This window comes from Fukomys damarensis, unplaced genomic scaffold, assembly GCF_012274545.1.
Source record: "Fukomys damarensis isolate Sample0158 unplaced genomic scaffold, DMR_v1.0_HiC HiC_scaffold_26, whole genome shotgun sequence".
Classification (NCBI taxonomy): Eukaryota; Metazoa; Chordata; class Mammalia; order Rodentia; family Bathyergidae; genus Fukomys; species Fukomys damarensis.
In genome coordinates this window covers 9,833,692-9,851,630 of record NW_022900938.1, presented here as the reverse complement: position 1 = coordinate 9,851,630, position 17,939 = coordinate 9,833,692, and the positions used below count along the sequence as shown (strand labels likewise).

General features: G+C 37.8%; 1 protein-coding gene across 15 annotated transcripts in view; it reads left to right on the top strand.

The window, feature by feature from the left end:
* Gulp1 (GULP PTB domain containing engulfment adaptor 1) overlaps positions 1-17,939 on the top strand; it is a 236,590-nt gene that overhangs the window by 40,632 nt on the left and 178,019 nt on the right. For 2 of the 15 annotated variants that reach the window (XM_033756352.1, XM_033756351.1), the window contains exon 1: positions 9,101-9,212. The exons of 2 other annotated variants lie outside the window; for them this stretch is intronic. The gene's annotated coding sequence lies outside the window, so the exon portion shown is untranslated. Of the gene's footprint in view, positions 1-9,099; positions 9,213-17,939 lie in introns of those variants that run through there. 11 more of the 15 variants (XM_033756349.1, XM_033756342.1, XM_033756346.1 and 8 more) reach the window with 10 other exon arrangements.

The window sequence follows — 17,939 nt, the reverse complement described above, 5'->3', positions numbered from 1 at the left end:
TTTTTTTTTTTTTTTTTTTTTTTTTGGAGCAGCTGACCCCAAAGCACAAAAACACAAGGGAAAGTAAACAAATGGGATTACATGAAACTAACAAGCTTCGGTACAGCAAGGAGAACAATCCTCAGAATAAAGACACAGCCTACAAAATTGAGGAAAATGTTTGCAAACTAGATAACTGCTAAGGGGTTAACATCAAGACTATGTAAAGAATTCAAAACCCCAGTAGCAAAACCCTCAGATAGTCCAGTCTAAAAGTAGGCGGTAGATCTAAGTAGACGTTTCTCCAGAGAAGACGTAGAGCCAGCCAAAAGCTGTGTGAAAAATGCTCAGCATCTCCAGTCATCGGGGAAATGCAAACCCAAAGCACAATGAGACATCCTCACCCTGGCAAGAACGGTTGTTACGGAAAGACAGGAGAGCTAGTGTCGGGGAGGATGTCGTGAGGATTCTTGCACACTGTCGGGAGCATTGTGAATTAATGCAGCCATCGTGGAAAAATAAGACAAGTGTTTCCTCGAACGGTTAAAAACGAAACTGCCGCGTGTTCCCGTAACACCACTACGGTGTCTATGTCTGTAGGCAGTGAAAGCACTCTCAACCCTAGACATTGCAGCCCTAGACACAATCGCTAAGCAATGAAGGTAACCTGCATGCCCATTGACTGAAGAAAGAATAAGTAAAACGTAGTACATACGCACCATAGAATATTGCGCAGCCATAAAAATGAGGTCTTGTCCTTTGAGATAACGTGGATGGAATTGGAATCATTGTGTTAGATCAGATAGCTGGGCTCAGGAAGACAAGCACTGCATGAGCTCCCTCCCAGGTGGAATCTGAAAAGGCTGCTCTTAAAGAAGTGGGGAGTACAACGGTGGTTAGCAGAGGACAGAACAGGGAGAATAAGGACAGGGAAGAATGGGAAAAACTTGACTGATGGGTGCTTCTTTGCATTGGCTCGGAGCAAGGATGGGCTGGTGTGCTCTTAGTGGGGCGCTGTCGAGAGCAGTGCCGTATCGGACATCTCGAAAAGCTAGAAGGGCGGATTTTGGAAGTTTTTACCATAAAGAAATGATAAGAGAAAAAAAAGAATTAAGAAATACTGTGCACGTGCATCAGCTCTCCAGGATAATTGTAATCATTATGTACTACAGACATGTACTAATGTTTAAAAATTAGAAAAAAGAAATGATAAATGTTTGAGAGGTACATACATTTACTCTATTTAAGCATTACATAATGCATGCATGCATTAAAACATGACTTAGTACCCCATTAATATATGCTTTTTTAATAAGTTAAAATACATTTAAATTAAATCAGAAAAATACAGCAGCTGAAAGTTCTTCCATCTTTGTTTTCCTGGAAATCGCTTGGTTGGAAATCAAAGATTTGCACTTTAATCAGTAATTTACTGGTGATCCTGTACAACTCGCTGAACTTGTCTTCAGCCTCCATTTTTACAAGAGGGCACTTTAACCCTAGCAGAGATATATTCATTAAGCAATGCCTTTTGGAAAGGCTCCTGTAGGCAGGACACTGTTCTAGGTGCTGAAGATACAGCCGCAAAATGGACAGATGACTCACAGCCTCAAGGAGCTCGTATTTTGACAGATCAAGCTAAAAATAATCAAAGGAAAAAAAACAAAACACAACAATCAGACAGTGATCAGCTCTGAAGCATACAGAAGAGGAAGAAGCATGTGACTAGAATGTAGGTGGGGGAGGCATCTCCAGGTAGCACAGACTAGAAGATCTTCCTTGAGGAAGTAACGTGAAGACTGAGTGCAAAGCAAGAGTTAGCTGTGGAGTGAAAATTTGGGAATGAAAAGTTGAAGTCAGAGGGAGAAGCAGAAGCAGAGATCTGAAGACCTGGAAGACCGCGAAGGGCTGGTGTGACCGCAGGGAGCATAGTGGACATGTGGGGAGGGGTTGGCAGGTCCAGGTTGTGGACTTAGGGTCTGTCAATCAGATGCACACAGGGAAGTCTTTGAACTGGAAATTCATGACAAGAAACAGAGAAACAGGTACCATGGGATCCATTCCAGCAGTGATGGTGGCTGATGCGCTTTGTTTTATTTTGTTTGTTTTTGGTACCGGAGATCGAACTCAGGACCTTGTGCTTGCAAGGCAGGCGGCGGAACCACTGAGCTAAATCCCCAGCCCTTGAGTGCTTTGCTGACAGAGGCTGTCATAGTTGAGTTTCTAATCTAGGATCTGATGACCAGGTCCTGGTTAGCAGAATGGACTCTGGGGAATTTTGGTGACAGCAGCAACGAGGAGCCCACAAAGCCCAGTGGTATCGTCATTTCGTTACTGCTCCTGACCATCCAGCCTCATTCTCAGGCCATCCTGAAATTTCTGGGTGTCTCTAATGTTCTTCCATGAATTTATTCTTACTTAAGTTTAGTAGAATGTACCCACTTATTTTGCTTGCCATTGAGAACTCTGTGTAAATGCCCTGAACTTGAAAGTAAGGGACAGGAAAATTTACTGCCTGTGGCTGACAAGCAAGTTTTTCCTCTTCGAAACCCTTGGCCTGATTAGTAGCCAGAAAATGACCTGAACATGTAAGCATAGCATAGTCTCATTTTCATATTTGCAAGCCTTTTCAAGGCTACTTTCTGTAAAATTCTTCCGGATATCTGAGCCTCCTTTATCTCCTAGTTCAGGGGAGGGCACACTAATTATTCAATATTAAGTCTCTGCAAGCCTCTTTTGAGTCTTCAGCTTAAAGAGCAAGATCTTGTACAAAGAGGCTGCCTTCCTCTTGGGCTTCAAGTCTCACCAGCGTCCCAGGAATATCATGGTTAAGGGATGTATCTCCCCAGTCTCCCTCTTTCATACTAAGACCCCCTTCATCAGTGATGCTGATATCTTTAATGATCAACCACAACCCTAAACATACATGCACTTCAAGGGAAATTCAATGTGTCATTCTTGTAGTGAACCTTTTCAGCAATCTTCTACATTTCATCTGAGAAAAGGCTTTTAATACTTGTGGTTTTTTTAGTAGCTGTATGAAAGTAAGGTGAAAATATATTTGTGATTACCACCACCCCATCTGTCCAGTACTTAATGGCAGACTGGTTTCCGAGTAGCTGTTAAAAATGGAAGGGTTTCTTTAAAATGACTTCCCATTTTCCATTTCCTGCCTCTCTGGCTACCTCTCCTCTTCGTGTTCTGAATCTTCATTGACTCCTGCCAATTTTTTTCCTAGAAGTTATTCTTGTCTTTATAGCCTAATTTGCTTTCTTTCTTCATTGACCTTTCAATTGCATACTACTTTCATAGTGACTACTAGCAAAGAAAATAATCCCTAAAAACAGAGATTGACTCCTGGGAATAATTAACTTGTTTACTTTAATAAAAAGTCACCATTGTTATGTATAGGAGAGAAAGGGGTACTTCTTTTCTTAAAAGTCTTTCTTCCGGTGATGCCAGTATACACTTAAGAGCAGCTTACTTTGAATATAAACTTAAAAGTAGATATTCGACTTAAAGTATCTTTCCATGAGATGTAACCTTTAGGTGTATGTATAGTCTTTGACTTTGCCTTTGAAATTTTAGAGACTTCTTGTTCACATCATGATTAGTCATTTAGTTTTCGGTGACACACTTACGATCATTTAAATGTTATCATCATTAGGGACGTTCTCTTTGGCTATAGCTTTCAAGACGATGCTTTGGATGGAAAATTCTCATTCGAGAATGTCTTTTGCTGGATGCCTCTTTACCTCTTTTTGTCTTTAAACATGGTATAGATGTTTAATGTTACAATACTCAAAAACTAAACCTAGAAATACACATTTCTTCTCGATAGGGACATTTTGAGAAATTGAAATTAAGTCTTCAAAACAGCTGTTGTAGTGAGATGAAGGGGGCATAGTGGTATATCATGTTATTCTGTTTACTTTATATATGCTTGATTTTTGTATAATGCAGTCTTCAAAGGAAAGCAGTGTGTATGAGAGTAACATAACCCAGTGACTAGGCAGTTCATTAGGTTTCTGAGCTTTGCTGTCCTCATTTGTAAAAAGGGAATGAACACCTTGTGTGCAGGATTAGGGTTTTATCAGGAAATGAATGGTGCAGTGCTCTACTTTGGACTCTGGTCTAAAATACGGTTCACATGTTGAGTATTAATTAAAAAGGGCTTTGTTGAAGTGTCACTCAATACTGATTAACCTCGCGAAGCAGGATAGAGATTTGCATATTTTTTGGTATCAGAACCATATGAGGTCACAGGGAGCGTGTGAGGTGATGGGCTCCCTTTGAAGGTGGTGACTTGGGAAACTGTGGAACAAGACTGAGCAAAACTTGGGGCAAAAACCTCTTTTATTTCTCTACTAATGATTGGATAGTGACTTTAGTTAACTGTAGAGGACTGTTTCCTTTGCAGGGGCCATTCTTAATAATATCTCACATACTATCACTTCTTCAGATGATGTTCTTTAAAATTAAGATAGCTGTCCCTGGAGAAAGGAGGCCAAGCACAGAGAGTCTTCTTAGGTTGTATAGGGACAGAGGATTAATTTTTAGGTAATCTTTCATGAAATTTAACTGTAATTAATAACAGTTATTCAACATTTATTTAATATATGCTCGTAAATGTGCAGAGCTTTTGAACACTGATTATCATTTTTTTCACAACTATATAAAAAAGTGATGCTTCCTTTTGGTCTTCAGAAGAGGTAGGACACTGTGCCTCGGAACTAAAGTACTTCATTCATAGAAGTATAGAACTACGAATAGAAATTGTGAGTCTAATTCTAGAATCAGCAATCATCACTGTACCATAGTGATTATTTACAGAAATTGTTTTGGGGCATAAACTCTTTTTCTTATTGTCTATATGGCCCCTCTGTTCTGTTGTGTGAGCAGAATACATGAGGATTTTTGCTGTAAATAGTCCAGAAAGTCTTTTTAGAAGTGGAAAGTCAATTTTCAGAAATTAAAAAATGTAAGGGAAAAGATTTCTGTACAGGTTTGTGTACAGAAAGTCTTTTTAGAAGTGGAAAGTCAATTTTCAGAAATTAAAAAATGTAAGGGAAAAGATTTCTGTACAGGTTTGTGTACAGAGCCACAAGAATGTGTCCTGGGGCTGCCACAGCAGGTGCCACGAACTTGGTGGCTGAGAACAATGTAAATTTGTTCCCTCAGAGTTCTGAAGGCCAAAATGAGTGCTTGGCAGAACTGGTGTCTTCCCAAAGCTCTGAGGGTGAATCCGTTGCATATCTTCACCTTATTCTTGGCATTCCTGTCCTCTAGCTGTCAACGTGTGACCCGTCTGCCTGTGGCCGTCTTTCTGTGCTCTTTTGCGTCTCAGACCTTCCTCTCAGTTTTTTTTTTTTTTTTTTTTGAAATAAGGAAACGGGCTGCTAAATTTCAGCCTAAATTCTGGATAATCTCATCTGAAATTTTTCACTATATTAGTTACATCTGCAGTAGGTCACATCCACACTTATCAGGTGTTAGGAATTTAGCATGCAGTTTGTGGTCCTTTCTTTAAACTACTACTACATATAGTGAACATTTGTACTGAAGAAAGAGGTAAACTACTACTGTACACACTTTGGTTTCAGACCACCTGACTTTATAGATTATTTAGTTTTTCAGCATATATTTGAAACGTTTTTTAAAATGAAAAATAGCATAAAGTAAAATATCTGCCACAGAATTGAATTAAATTTCATCTTATTTTTACTACTTCTCTAGTAAAAATATGTGCTAGTTATTCCTTCTGCCATCATCAAGATGTATTAAGTGTGCACATTTAATTCTTTATTACTTGATATTTGGATATTTGAAATTACTTCTCAGAAATTAAACGGTAAACAGATAATGCATATTTCTGCGAAATCTCTTAGGTCTTAACTCAATGCTTATACACATACTGGACTATCATGACATTCAAAGCTAATATTAGACTCAAGTGAAGAGATACAAATTTAAAAGATCGACGTGGCCAAGAATTGGTAATAGTATGTGCTTGTTAACTAGCATTGGTGGCACATGAAAGAAAAGCCAGTGAAAATAATACTTCTCTGGACATCAGAAAATCTTAGTCTCATTCTCAACATTCATAGGTTCTGTTCATTTACAGAGGGAAGAGAAAAGTGTGTTCTACATAGGAAAATGCACGGAGGGGTGAACGCAGCAGGTAGATCATTAGGAGTGTAAGGCCTAAATCACAAGGCCACGCTAAAGGACAAAGGGCCCAGGAGACAGTGCTCTGACCCCTCCCTTGTAGCCGTAGCCCTGACCTTTGTTCTAACCCTGGCTTAGGAATGTAAGGCAGTCTTGTACTGTTTGGAGTCTGGATCCGAATTAATGTGTAAGTTAGTGGTTCTAGACATAGAGACCCCAAGTTAATTGTCAGACTGTTTGCTCATCCGGAATGTCTTGGTGACTTTTGAAACATCCTATAGGTGGTATCTGTTACTCATCAATATGTGACTGCCCAGTACGTGGCTGCTGACCACCAGCTCAAATCAGCAGACCTTTGTCCCATGCCTGCAAGTCTAAAATGTTAACCCCCTTTTTTACCCCCCTATAAAAAGAACCTCAGCCCCTGAGCTGGTGCCTCTCTGAGCTACCTGGCTCCAGGAGTGCTGTCTGGCCAGACTAATAAAAGTATTTACCATCTAGCCTGGTGTGTTCCCTCCTGGGTTTCTTGTTTCTCCGTCAAGCTCCCGGAGCCTTGCTGGGTTTTAGGGCCCAGCATCCTGGAGGCCTTTTCGGCTGTTCACACTCTGTGGAGTGGAAGTGAGACTTTGAGTCTTATAGGAACCTGGCAGCAATGATTCACAAAGAAATGTGAGCATCAAATTTTGAACATATTTTCAGAGATAAGAAAAGAAGAAATCAAAGATGATAGGTGATCCGTGTTTGTCTAAAGTAATCACTATCTCTTTAAATACAGACTTACACATTTATTTTTAAAACAGTTTGGTGGCATATTATGGAAGACGAGCTAACTAAACAACCAAAACTGGTATAAAGCAGAGAGGAGTCCTTGTGTCTGAGAACATTGGGAACATATTTGATAGTAAATAATGTCTAAAGTGATTACAAAAACGTGGCATATCTCTTTAAACTATTTTAGCTGAAATCTTTATAAAAATGCATTTATTTATCAGTTTTCCTGTAAAGGAAAGCCTTTCTTTGAGCACGAGTCCACTACCAGACTTTTACAGAGACTTTCTTGTGTAAAAAGTATTCATTAAAGATCATCCAAGTGTTGACTTCTTCAGGTGGAGAAAGAACTTAGGGACATCTATCCTGCAATTCAGTGAAAATTTATTTTACATTTTAATGGTTCCTTTTCAACTTTTCATTGCCAGCCTGCCCGTACATAATGGGACGAGGGGAGTGACTGCCTGGCTCAATTAGCATTTGATTCCAAAGAAGGAACCCGGGAAGTTCACTTAAAAGGAAACTGAGCTAGTTAAGGGGCACCTTGTTAGAACATGGCATGTTCTAGCTGTGTTTTCAAAGTGTTAAAAGCGCTCACATAAGATTGAAGCAAAAAGACACAGAAAAAAACAACCCAGATTTGAGCCGCTTTATAAGGACAAAATAGTACAGGGATTCAAGATAAGAATATGAGTCCTTGGATGAGAAATTATTTATTCCTGGCATTTACATCACAGCTTGAGAGATGAGAGGAAGACGTTTCAGAGTTGATTCAGATTGTAGGAAAGCATTTCTACATTTCTGTGATTAGTGGGTCATTCGGTTGTGTAGCTGTTCTTGGGTGGCCACTTCCTGGGTGGCCTTTTTCAGAGAACTGTGGCATGGTAGGGCAGGAACTGAACATATATGCACAAATGTACACATTTACACTTATTTACCTTAAAATCAGGTTCTTTAAACAGATAACGTCTCACAAAACAGATACGTCCTCCAATATTCTTTTCAAAAATTCTGTGTTAAAAACAATTTGAATCTTATTTTCAAGAATAATTTGTATGCCAAAACTGAGCAGTGTTTACAATTATCTGCCTTCTGCAAAACCTCAGAGTATGTACTGTAGGCCCTGCCAGAAGTACACTTTTTGCTTACTAAGTACGATTTTGAAAAATTGACTTTTTCATTGTTTCCATGACCAGTTTGCAGAGCTAGCTGTGAAGCAGTTGGACCCCCTCCCTCCTCTCCCTGCAGTTACACAAGACCATTTTCCTAAGTCATTAGCATCACACCACTCTCCTAAGCATTTTGCACTGTGTGTTAGCTGCTCCTGTGGTCACAACAGAACACTGGAGAATGGTTTTCAGGATGCTTCTTACTTTACTGATTCTCCAGATCCCTCTGGGGAACCTCACTGCACCTCAGCTGACCTACACCTGGTCTACAGGACCCTGTGGAAGGGGATCATCTTAGAGGAAAAGAAACAGGAGAGGATAGAGCCTGGGAAACCCAGGACCAGCTTTCAAAAGAAAAACAGCAGCCATGGTCAAGTGGTGGGACGAGAGTAAGGCGGTTTGGGATAAGTGTGATGATATTTCAGGGTCTCCTTTGACTGAGTTGGGCGGTGAATGCAAATCACTGTGATTGGAGAGAAGGTGGAATTGAGAAAATACAAGTGTTTTCTGACCACCTCTGCTTTCAACAACACCACTTATGAATGGAAGGGGACAGGGTGGAGACAGATTTTACTTAGGTGAAAGAGAGGTGACTAGGTATGCAGAAGTTGGTATAGAGGAGTAGAAGTTACAGAAGAGAGAACATTGATGGATTTTTGCACTGCTTCTCCCTGAAACTGTTCCTCCTCAGATTCCTTCAAACTCTCACTAATAGCAGTGACCCCTAACTCTACGTGAATACCCTGCAAGTGTTACCGGGCTTGCTGTTGTATGAAGAGAGAGAAGAGGTCTTATTCCTGCTCTTTGGAATTTATGGCCGGAAGCCATCCCACAAGATATGAATAGGGGTCATTCCTGCCTTGAGCATGTTCTTTAGCAGAGTTTAATGTGTCCTATTTTCACAGAAAGCCATGATTTAATATACCTTTCCAGACAAATCACATAAAGTGTAATTTCCTTTTTAACCTTGGCAGTGCAAATAGAGATAATCTCTGTCTTTCAGGATTTCTTTCTGCTGGTGTCTCATTAAGCTTCTGGTGTTGAAGAAGTTCTGTTTGATCCAGAGGAGGAAGAAATCCATGTGTCCTAATGGTATCCTTGGCTTAAGTCCAGTTGCAGAATCACCAGGTAAAAGACACCTCCTAATGAGTCAGTTGCTGCCTCCAGATTCCTATTGGAAAAGTCACATAGCAACCAGGCTCAAGTGTACACAACTTCTAATGAAGCCTAAGAAGAGTCTTCTTTAAAAACAAAACAAAACAAAACAAAACAACAGCAACAACAAAAAACCAGGTTTTAAAACTCTCTGAAACAGTAGCCTTTGTAATCTGCAGTGAATACAGCATTGATACAGCTCAGTGTTAAAAGTGTTTTACATGTAGGGAGTTCAGTGTTCTGCACAGCTGATAAAGCTCTGTAATTGAAAGCAGGGCATTTAATGTGCCAAATCAGTGCTCCACAGGCTGAGGAAGAGGCGCCCTTTTCCTGTCTGCTCAGATCAGGAATTGGGGCTCAGAAATTAGTTAACAGCACTGTGGTGCACACATCGGATGGGGTGAAGGAGCTTCTGTTGGTTGTATGTTATCTTCTCCGCTGCTCTGTGTGCTTGAGGTTGTGATTCGCCTGATTTTGTGGTTGAGAAATGGAGAGGCGCCCTCACGCGTACCTGACTAGTTGGTGACTGGGACTCACTGGAGGCCCCAGTGCTGGGCTGAGCCCCTAAATGTGATGTTACCCCGTCTCTTCAGGCTGGTCACATGCGTCCTTCTTTTACTGTGAGTCTTACGACTTGTAATTAATAAACCTTCAGGAATAACTACACGTAGTAGTTAACGTGCGCAGTCTCAAAGAGGTCAAAAAAGCTGGTGAACCAGATTCGCATATTCGTTGTTTTAATTAGCACATGTGTGATATTAGCATCCTGTCGGGGACTGTGTCACGGAATGTCTGTTATTTTGTTGAAAGTACTAATAAAATGAAATGAATTTACAACCTCTTCATGACTGAAACCAGCTTATATTTTTTCCCCTATGGAAATATTCTAGATGTAATAGACATCAAAGAAAATAAATTTCAATAAAATTTATCATGAGACTTTAGGGTCGAATTGATAAGCGATTGATAAACTTGTTCTTTGGGATAGTAGTTTTAGTGAAATGTATTGGTTAGGGTTAGAGTTATTAGGAGTTACATACATTTTACATCATAATTTCTTTGGTACTATTTGAAAATATATCTAAGAAAAACATTAAACATATTTCTTGAATGATAATTTGCTAATAGTATTGGACATCTGTAAATGATTATTAGTCATCTGTACATTTCCTTTGGAGTGATGAATGTGTATTCAGATTTCTTGGATCATCTTCACTTTTTTATTATATCGAAAGACATTATACTTCTTTGAAGCATAAAAAGTTTTAATTTTAATAAGGAAATGTGCAATATATATATATATCTTTTATTGACTTTCCTACTGGTGTCTACCAGTGTTATATCTAAGACACCATTGCCTTAATCATGAAAATTGGTCCTATTTTTTTTCTAAGAAGTCTATATAAATCATTGTGAATGAAATTTCATACATAATATGACACAAAGTTCCAGTTCCCTTTTTTTCACATGGATATCAGATTTTGCCAGCAATATTTGCTGAAAAGTCAATTCGTAGACAATTTATTTTTCCATTTATTGGTTTTTGGTGCCTAGCAGAAAATCAGTCTATTTATTTCTGGAATCTAAATTCTACTCTGTCAATCGATATTTCTAGTCTTACGATAGCATCCCAGAGCCCTAATTGCAGTAGCTTTGTATTTTAGTATATGTGCTACCGAAGCGAGCACTGTAGCTTTGTATTAAATTTTGAAATTGAAAAGTATGTCTTGCACCTTTATTCTTCTATTTTTAAGACTGCTTTGGCTACATTTCTTTTATTTCTGTATAAATTTTGAGTTTTGGGATCAATTTCTTCAAGAAAGGCAGCTAAAATTTGTTAGTGATTACATTGTACTTGTAGATCAAATTGGGGGAATAGTGCTACTTTAACAATATTCAATCTTTAGTATGAATGTAGGGTTACATTAGATGGAGCATGGAAAACATTATAGCAACTTTCAATAATATATTTAGTTTGTAGAATACACATTTTTTGTTGAACTTACATATTTATTCTTATTGATGTTATTATAAGTGGAATTGTTTCTTTAATTTCATTTTGAAATTGCTCATTGCCAATGTATAGAAAATATAACTATTTTTTTGTATATTAATTTTCTTGAATTAGCTTAATTACTCTTACAGATTTTTCAGTATTTCCATTGTGTTCTGTCTGTATAAGTTCTTGTTACCTGTGACCAGATACATGTGTCATCAATTTTTGCTTTAATATAGAAGGCTTTCATTTCTTTTTTGAAATTTTGAATTTTAAAGTATAGCAAGTTTACTCATATTTAAGTGTAATGGGTTTTTTAAAGTCATAACATATAATTTGGATATCTGTTTCAGTCCACATTTTCAGTACAACAATGACTAAACCTGGAGAGAAAATCATCCTTGTTTTTGTAATATAGTTGTCAGCAAATATTTATTGAATGCAGCATCATTTCCAGGAACGTATGAGGCATTGTTTAGAAAAAAATGGCCTCTGTGCACAACTTAATTTCATAGAAAAGCCAAGTCTCAACATGCTTGAAATAGCTCCAAGGAAAATATTGTACTGAATACAAATTCAGTGGTATTGGACAAACTTTCTAATTGCAGACTGGGGTAAGTAACAAGAAGAGGAAAAAGGCAGAACCCAGCCACATTATTTTAAAGAATGAACAGAATTCAACAGTCAGTTTTAAGAAAAATAATGCAGAGAATGGATTATATTTTGAAGACCACAAAAGGAAGGCTAGTTAGAAGTATTTCCTGGTAAGGCAAATATAAACTGGAATTCATTTATTTATTTTAGAATAGGAAAGAAGGTGAAGAGGAGAAAATTTCTGAAGGACAAAAAAAGAAAATAAAACTTTGAAAAAAAGATTGATTATGGCAGAGGGGAGGGAGAAAGGATAAAAAATGATATTTCCAGCTAGAAATATGAAATGGGATCCTGTATATTTTTCTGGTCCCAAAGCCATGAATGGAACAGCTGAGGCTTAAAACATAACCTCATGGCTTTGAACCCTGTGTCCTTTATGCCACGTGAGACTTCAGGAGGAACTATGGAAGGTGGTAGGTTAAAAAACACCACCCAGATCTCTGACAGCATAACATTTATTCAACCCATGCTTCCAATTCGAGTGCTTTAAATGTTCCACTGAGGCACATCTTGCCACAGAGAGGCCTGAGCTCTTATTCCACTCATTTTAAAGGCAAGGAGCAAGGATGCATGAACAAATAGGTGAAAAAGCAAGTACAAGTTTACAGAGTTTACAAAATTTACAAAATGTTTTTTGTATTCTAATCCACCCTGTGAAATTCATTTGGACTCCCAAGAATCATCGAGCTCCAGCAGCATAGTGTAACCGATACAGGCATATTCTGTTTTCAGTCATTTAAGGCAAAAATATCTGCACATAGTTCATATACTAATTTCCTCATTTATTTATTAAATACTTGCTTCATGTCTACTACAGGTTTCAGGTTTGTGAAAAGAAGAAAAGCATCTTGTTTCTTGTCCTGGCTGAATTTCTCTTAACTGTCCTTGCTTTTAGTTGAAGTAACTCTGTGCTTCATGCTTGCCAGAGATAACCTGAGTTTTTAACCAGTTGTCCTGGCACCCAGTGAGTTTAGCTCTCTTTCTCTTGTGTCCTAATTCGTATGATAAATTGCATGGTCACTATGATGGCTAATTTTATGTGTCAACTTGCATGGCTGCTAAGTGCTCGGACATTTGGTCAGGCATTACTCTAGCTGTGCCTGTAAAGGTGTTTCTAGGTGGGGTTCACATTGAATTGGTAGACTGAGTAGAGCAAATTTCCTCTGTAACACAGAGGGCTTCCTGCAATGAGCAGCAGCTTTAGTAGAACAAAAAGGACAAGTAAGAGGGAATCCTTGTTCAGCTGCCTGAGCTGGAGCTGATCTCTTTTGGTCTTCAACCTCATACTGACACACGAGCTCTTCTTGAGTCTGTAATTTACAGGTTGGAACTTTCTCCAGTGGTTCTCTGGCCTTTGTCGATAGACCGTAAGTACACGTCAGCCCTCCTAGGTCCCTGGATTGCTGGCTGTGAATCTTGGGAGTTCTTGGCCTTCATCATTGCATGAGCCGCTTCCTTAAGATAAATCCCTGCCTCCACACACCTTACTGGTTCTGCTTCTCCAGAGAACCCTAATACTGCAATATATTCAAATTCATGGTTCAGGAGGCTGAATACATATCTTCAGTCTTCGGCATCACTATTGAGGAGTTGACGTAGGAACATGTTAAATAAATAAGTGCCGAAATTCTAGAGCTGTCTGTAATGATTGAACTTCCAAAAAATGACAGAGTTGAGGTAAAGATCTTGGATAATTCACAGAAAGCATAGATTCCGTGTTTCTTCTTTAAGTTAACCCGCTCAGTAAAGCCATTTTCCCCCTTTAAAAGTACTTTTATTGGCAAGGTTTTGTCAGAGCATGAGATAAACTCTGTGTGCAAAAACTTAGTAAGTGTTAAGCTGGAAAGGTACAGGGTGATAACTGTGTAGGAGTGCAGCTCCAACTACTGTATCTCCTTTGAGTGGTTACTCTGTGACAGATGCTTTCCTGGGTCCTTCACATAAATTATTTTAGAAAAATACCTGGCAGCGATAAGAAAAACTGACATTTATAATAGGAAGAAATAATAAAAAATGAAAACATTTACCAAGAACCTGTTAGGTGTCAGGTACTGCTCGCAGCGCTCCCTGTGAACTAACCCATTACCGTGACAACCAGCCAGGATGGGTTATTTGAGTTGTACAAATACAGCAAATGAGGCACAGAGACGTAAGGAGCTCCCAAAGCCCTACAGCGCCTATTGCAGCCCAACCCAGGCTTTAGTGGCCATTCTTTTACCACTGCATGGTATGATGTTCTCACAGAATCTTAGGTGCCTCTATGATAATAACTGTAATACCATTTTGGACTTGTTGTGGTTAGCCAAGTACTTGCCTGCATATTTTTTGTTCTTCCCGCCTCATCTCTTTCTCCTGTACACACTCACATATACCCAGTGAAAGATAGAGGATAACCCGATTTTACTGACAGGACGTGTTGGCATGGCGTGTCCCGAGCTGTGCAGTTAGGAAATAGTGGGACAGAAATTGGCTTCAGCTCAGCCTTCACAGCCTAGTAGTACCTCATTCCACAATGGAGAAAACAGATTTGCTTGTGCTGAATATCTTATCACTGTGGACCTTAGAAAGAGAGCTTCCTGGCAACATCAAAACTGAAACCACTATGTTCATTAACCTTTTGTCTCCTATCCAAAAATGACTCTCAATTTTCATGTCAATGCAATTCATCCCTCAAAAATAGACTAATATCTTCCTTGAGTTTCACATTTGTGAAATGTTGATGGTATTAGTACTTGTCCATACATTTGTTATCAAAAATAGAATGACAAATATTTTGGCAAAGTGTGCAAAACAGTGGCTCGCACTGCGCTATTATCTCGTGTTACTAAAACGGACTGGGCTTACAAAACATAGTCAGGTTGCACGAAATCATGTTCATTACTGAAAATGGCCCATGGATCACAGGTGCCAATGGTGTCTGGAAGATAATGGAGTGTTTTTTATGCTAATTATGAATATATACTTTCTGTGACCAACACATTTTGAGCAAAGACTTGTATGCAGTGAATGCTGTAGATAAAAATGAAAGAAAAAAAAAGAAAGAAAAAAGAGAAATGAAAGAGATTTGAAGAAGCTCATTTTCTCAGAGAGCTCATACTTTCCCATCTCATTAAAGTATATTGCATTTGCTGGGCATTAGGAGAGGGGGCAAGGGCACTTGATGTCTAATAGATACAGAGTTTTAGTTTGGAAAGAGGAAGAGTTTTGGAGATTGTCTGCACAGCAATGCAAATATACTTAACACTATTGTACTTATAAGCAAAACAATTAAGATGATAAATGTTATGCTATAAATATTTAAGCTCAATACAAATTAAAGTGAAGAAGGAAGCTTCAGGAATCTAACTCGAATAGTTGATTCTGGCATACATTTGTGGAGGTGAAAAGGATACACACGAATGAACATCACATGTATTGAGAAGTCATCAAAGGCACTGGTAATAAAGGGCCCTTGACAGACAGCTCTTCCCACCACCTCCTACTTTAAAATGCTGAATAAAAAGTTGACATAAAAGGCTGATGAATAGAAACAAAAATGAGCAAGAAATTGCTTTCAAAAAAGGAAGTACAAACAACTTAAAATTCAATAGTGAAAGATCCTTTCCACTCTAAATCTGAGAAAATGCCAAAATCAAATTAAAAACAGGTCTTATTTTTTACTCATGTATATGTGGATAAAAGATTAGCCAGCCCTCCCACCCCCGCCTTCCTTCCATGTCAAAATAGCCATTCAGTGTTGGCTTTTCAAAACTGGCCCACATTTTGTTTACTGTCGGTAAACGGTGAAGTTTTTGTTGTTGTCAAAAGTGAGAACCCTCAGAAGTTTGGGCACTGTACAGTACTTGTGTAGCATTTACAGAGTTCGTTACTACACAAGGTAAGATAAGCGCATTGAAGTATCACTTGAAGACTTTTTCTGTGGGCCTTTTACTCTAGTGTGGTATTTTTCTCACTGTCTTTAAGTGTTTGTTTTTAGTATATTCATTTACATGCATTACATTCAAAGATAAGTGAAATATTTTAAAGTATTTTAAGCAATTTTGCCTTATAGTCTGTGTGTGGGGTGATTATTCATAAAATTCTAATTCCAAAAAGAGTTAACTCTTGGGTTTATAAGTGAACATTGAAATACATTTCTATTAGAGTAAAAGACACATTGCCATTAATCACCCTCAAAATGTTCCCTTTGAATACACTTATCCCATTGTTCTGGCCACTTTCTGAAGCAGTTCTGGGAGTGCTGTTTCAAGAGTGTCCTTACAAAGTGTGATAAAAAATACGGAGAATGCTGCTTCCCAGTGCCAGCCAACAGAAGAGCTCATGGCAACATTACGTTGTGTCTTTAACGCCTTATTCACCAGATCAGGCGTCATACAAGCTCTGGCTCTTCCCCAGTCAAACAGGTTGAAGATCTTGTCAGGATTCAGATGAATAATTTTCTAGGCCAGGTAAGGGGCAGTAATTGCTTTAAGTCATGAATTTTTTAAAGATTTGCTCTTTAAGTGCCTGTTAATATTGTATGATCTTATTGTATCACTATAAAACTACTGTTCCACTATAAAATTACTAAAAATGTTCTTTAAAAAGAGTCCAGATAATGTTTCCAGTAGTGGAAAGTTACCTTCCCAATAGTGAATTTACTTTTAAAAATACAGATACTAAGGTATGACTTTTAAGAATCAATTTCAGTCCATGTAATAATATTCTAGCATATTCAAATAAAAAGTCATTCAGAGTTAAAAGAACTTAAAAAAGATATCGTTATAGAGAATTTCAAGTAGTATTTGAATAACAACTATAATCACAGTTTTTAAAAAATCCTTTATTAGTCATGGACAATTTTTTTGCTAAGTCTTTCAAGAAGAAATTAGAAATTTTATTTTCTGTTTAAAATGGAATATAGTAAAATTATTTTAATGAAGATAAATGTCATTGATGAATTATTCTCTTAGTTTTGCATGTGGATACCATTAAATTACACGAATATAAAACAATATCACTGATTTACTCAGTAACTTGAACAATATTTCCACCCTGTAATCATCCTTTGTTTTATGAAATATGATTCTGAGTACAGGGAAATCCTTTTTCATTTCATGAAAATTCCAAGGTTTCTTTTTAGTTTTATGTTGATAAAGACAACAGATGAGTACGTTTTAAAGTAGATGATGCAGTCTTCCCAGTGACATCAGCTGAAAAATTGAATTTTAAGTCCTTGGTTGGAAGCATTAATCAATATTTTATTGAGATACAGTTTGGAGTCCATTCTGAAGGCAGCTCCAACTCCTGGACCAAGTTTTAGATAGCTTAGTGTTAGGCAATTCCAAATAATGTAACAGAGAAACTCAGTACTAGAAATACTGCTTTCTGTATAATATTTTTTCCCTTTTCAGACGTGGCTTGGGACACACAGGTGACAATGACAACCTGGCAGTGGGAAAGACGAGAAAAGAGAAATAATTAAGAAAAATAATTATGACACTGAAGCAAGCGATAAACTAAAGATTTAGTATTGATGATCTAGATTTTGGTCATTGGGAAGAGTAATGACTTCTTGCTCATTATCATCCTGGCAGAGTTGTTTCATACAAAAGGAAGACAGCACTATAGTAAATATATGAACATTTGGAGCTGATATATGGGATTGGGAAATGAATCATTACCAAATCTGTCTTGTTTTCCTTGGAAAACCAAGATTAGAGTTAACGGCTATTAAACATTTTGAGGTGATCTAAAAAATAGAAAAGATAAATATCTTCAATGATAATTGTAGAGGCCTAAAAAATAGTCTGGGTAAGAAAGCTGGAAAGAAGGAAGGAAGAAAAAGAGAAAAGTGTGTATATGTTAGATGGTTATTTTTCTCATAGTTTATGTCTTTGAAACATAGTTTATGTCTTTAAAACATTTCGGTGCATATAAATGTCTAATATTTTTAGGTATATTTAATGATGTCAAAATAAGATGTGAATGGTTTAAAATTTAAGACTGACATAGTATTTTATATGAAGAAAATTACAAAAACTAAGCTTTTTTCAAATACTAATTGAGTT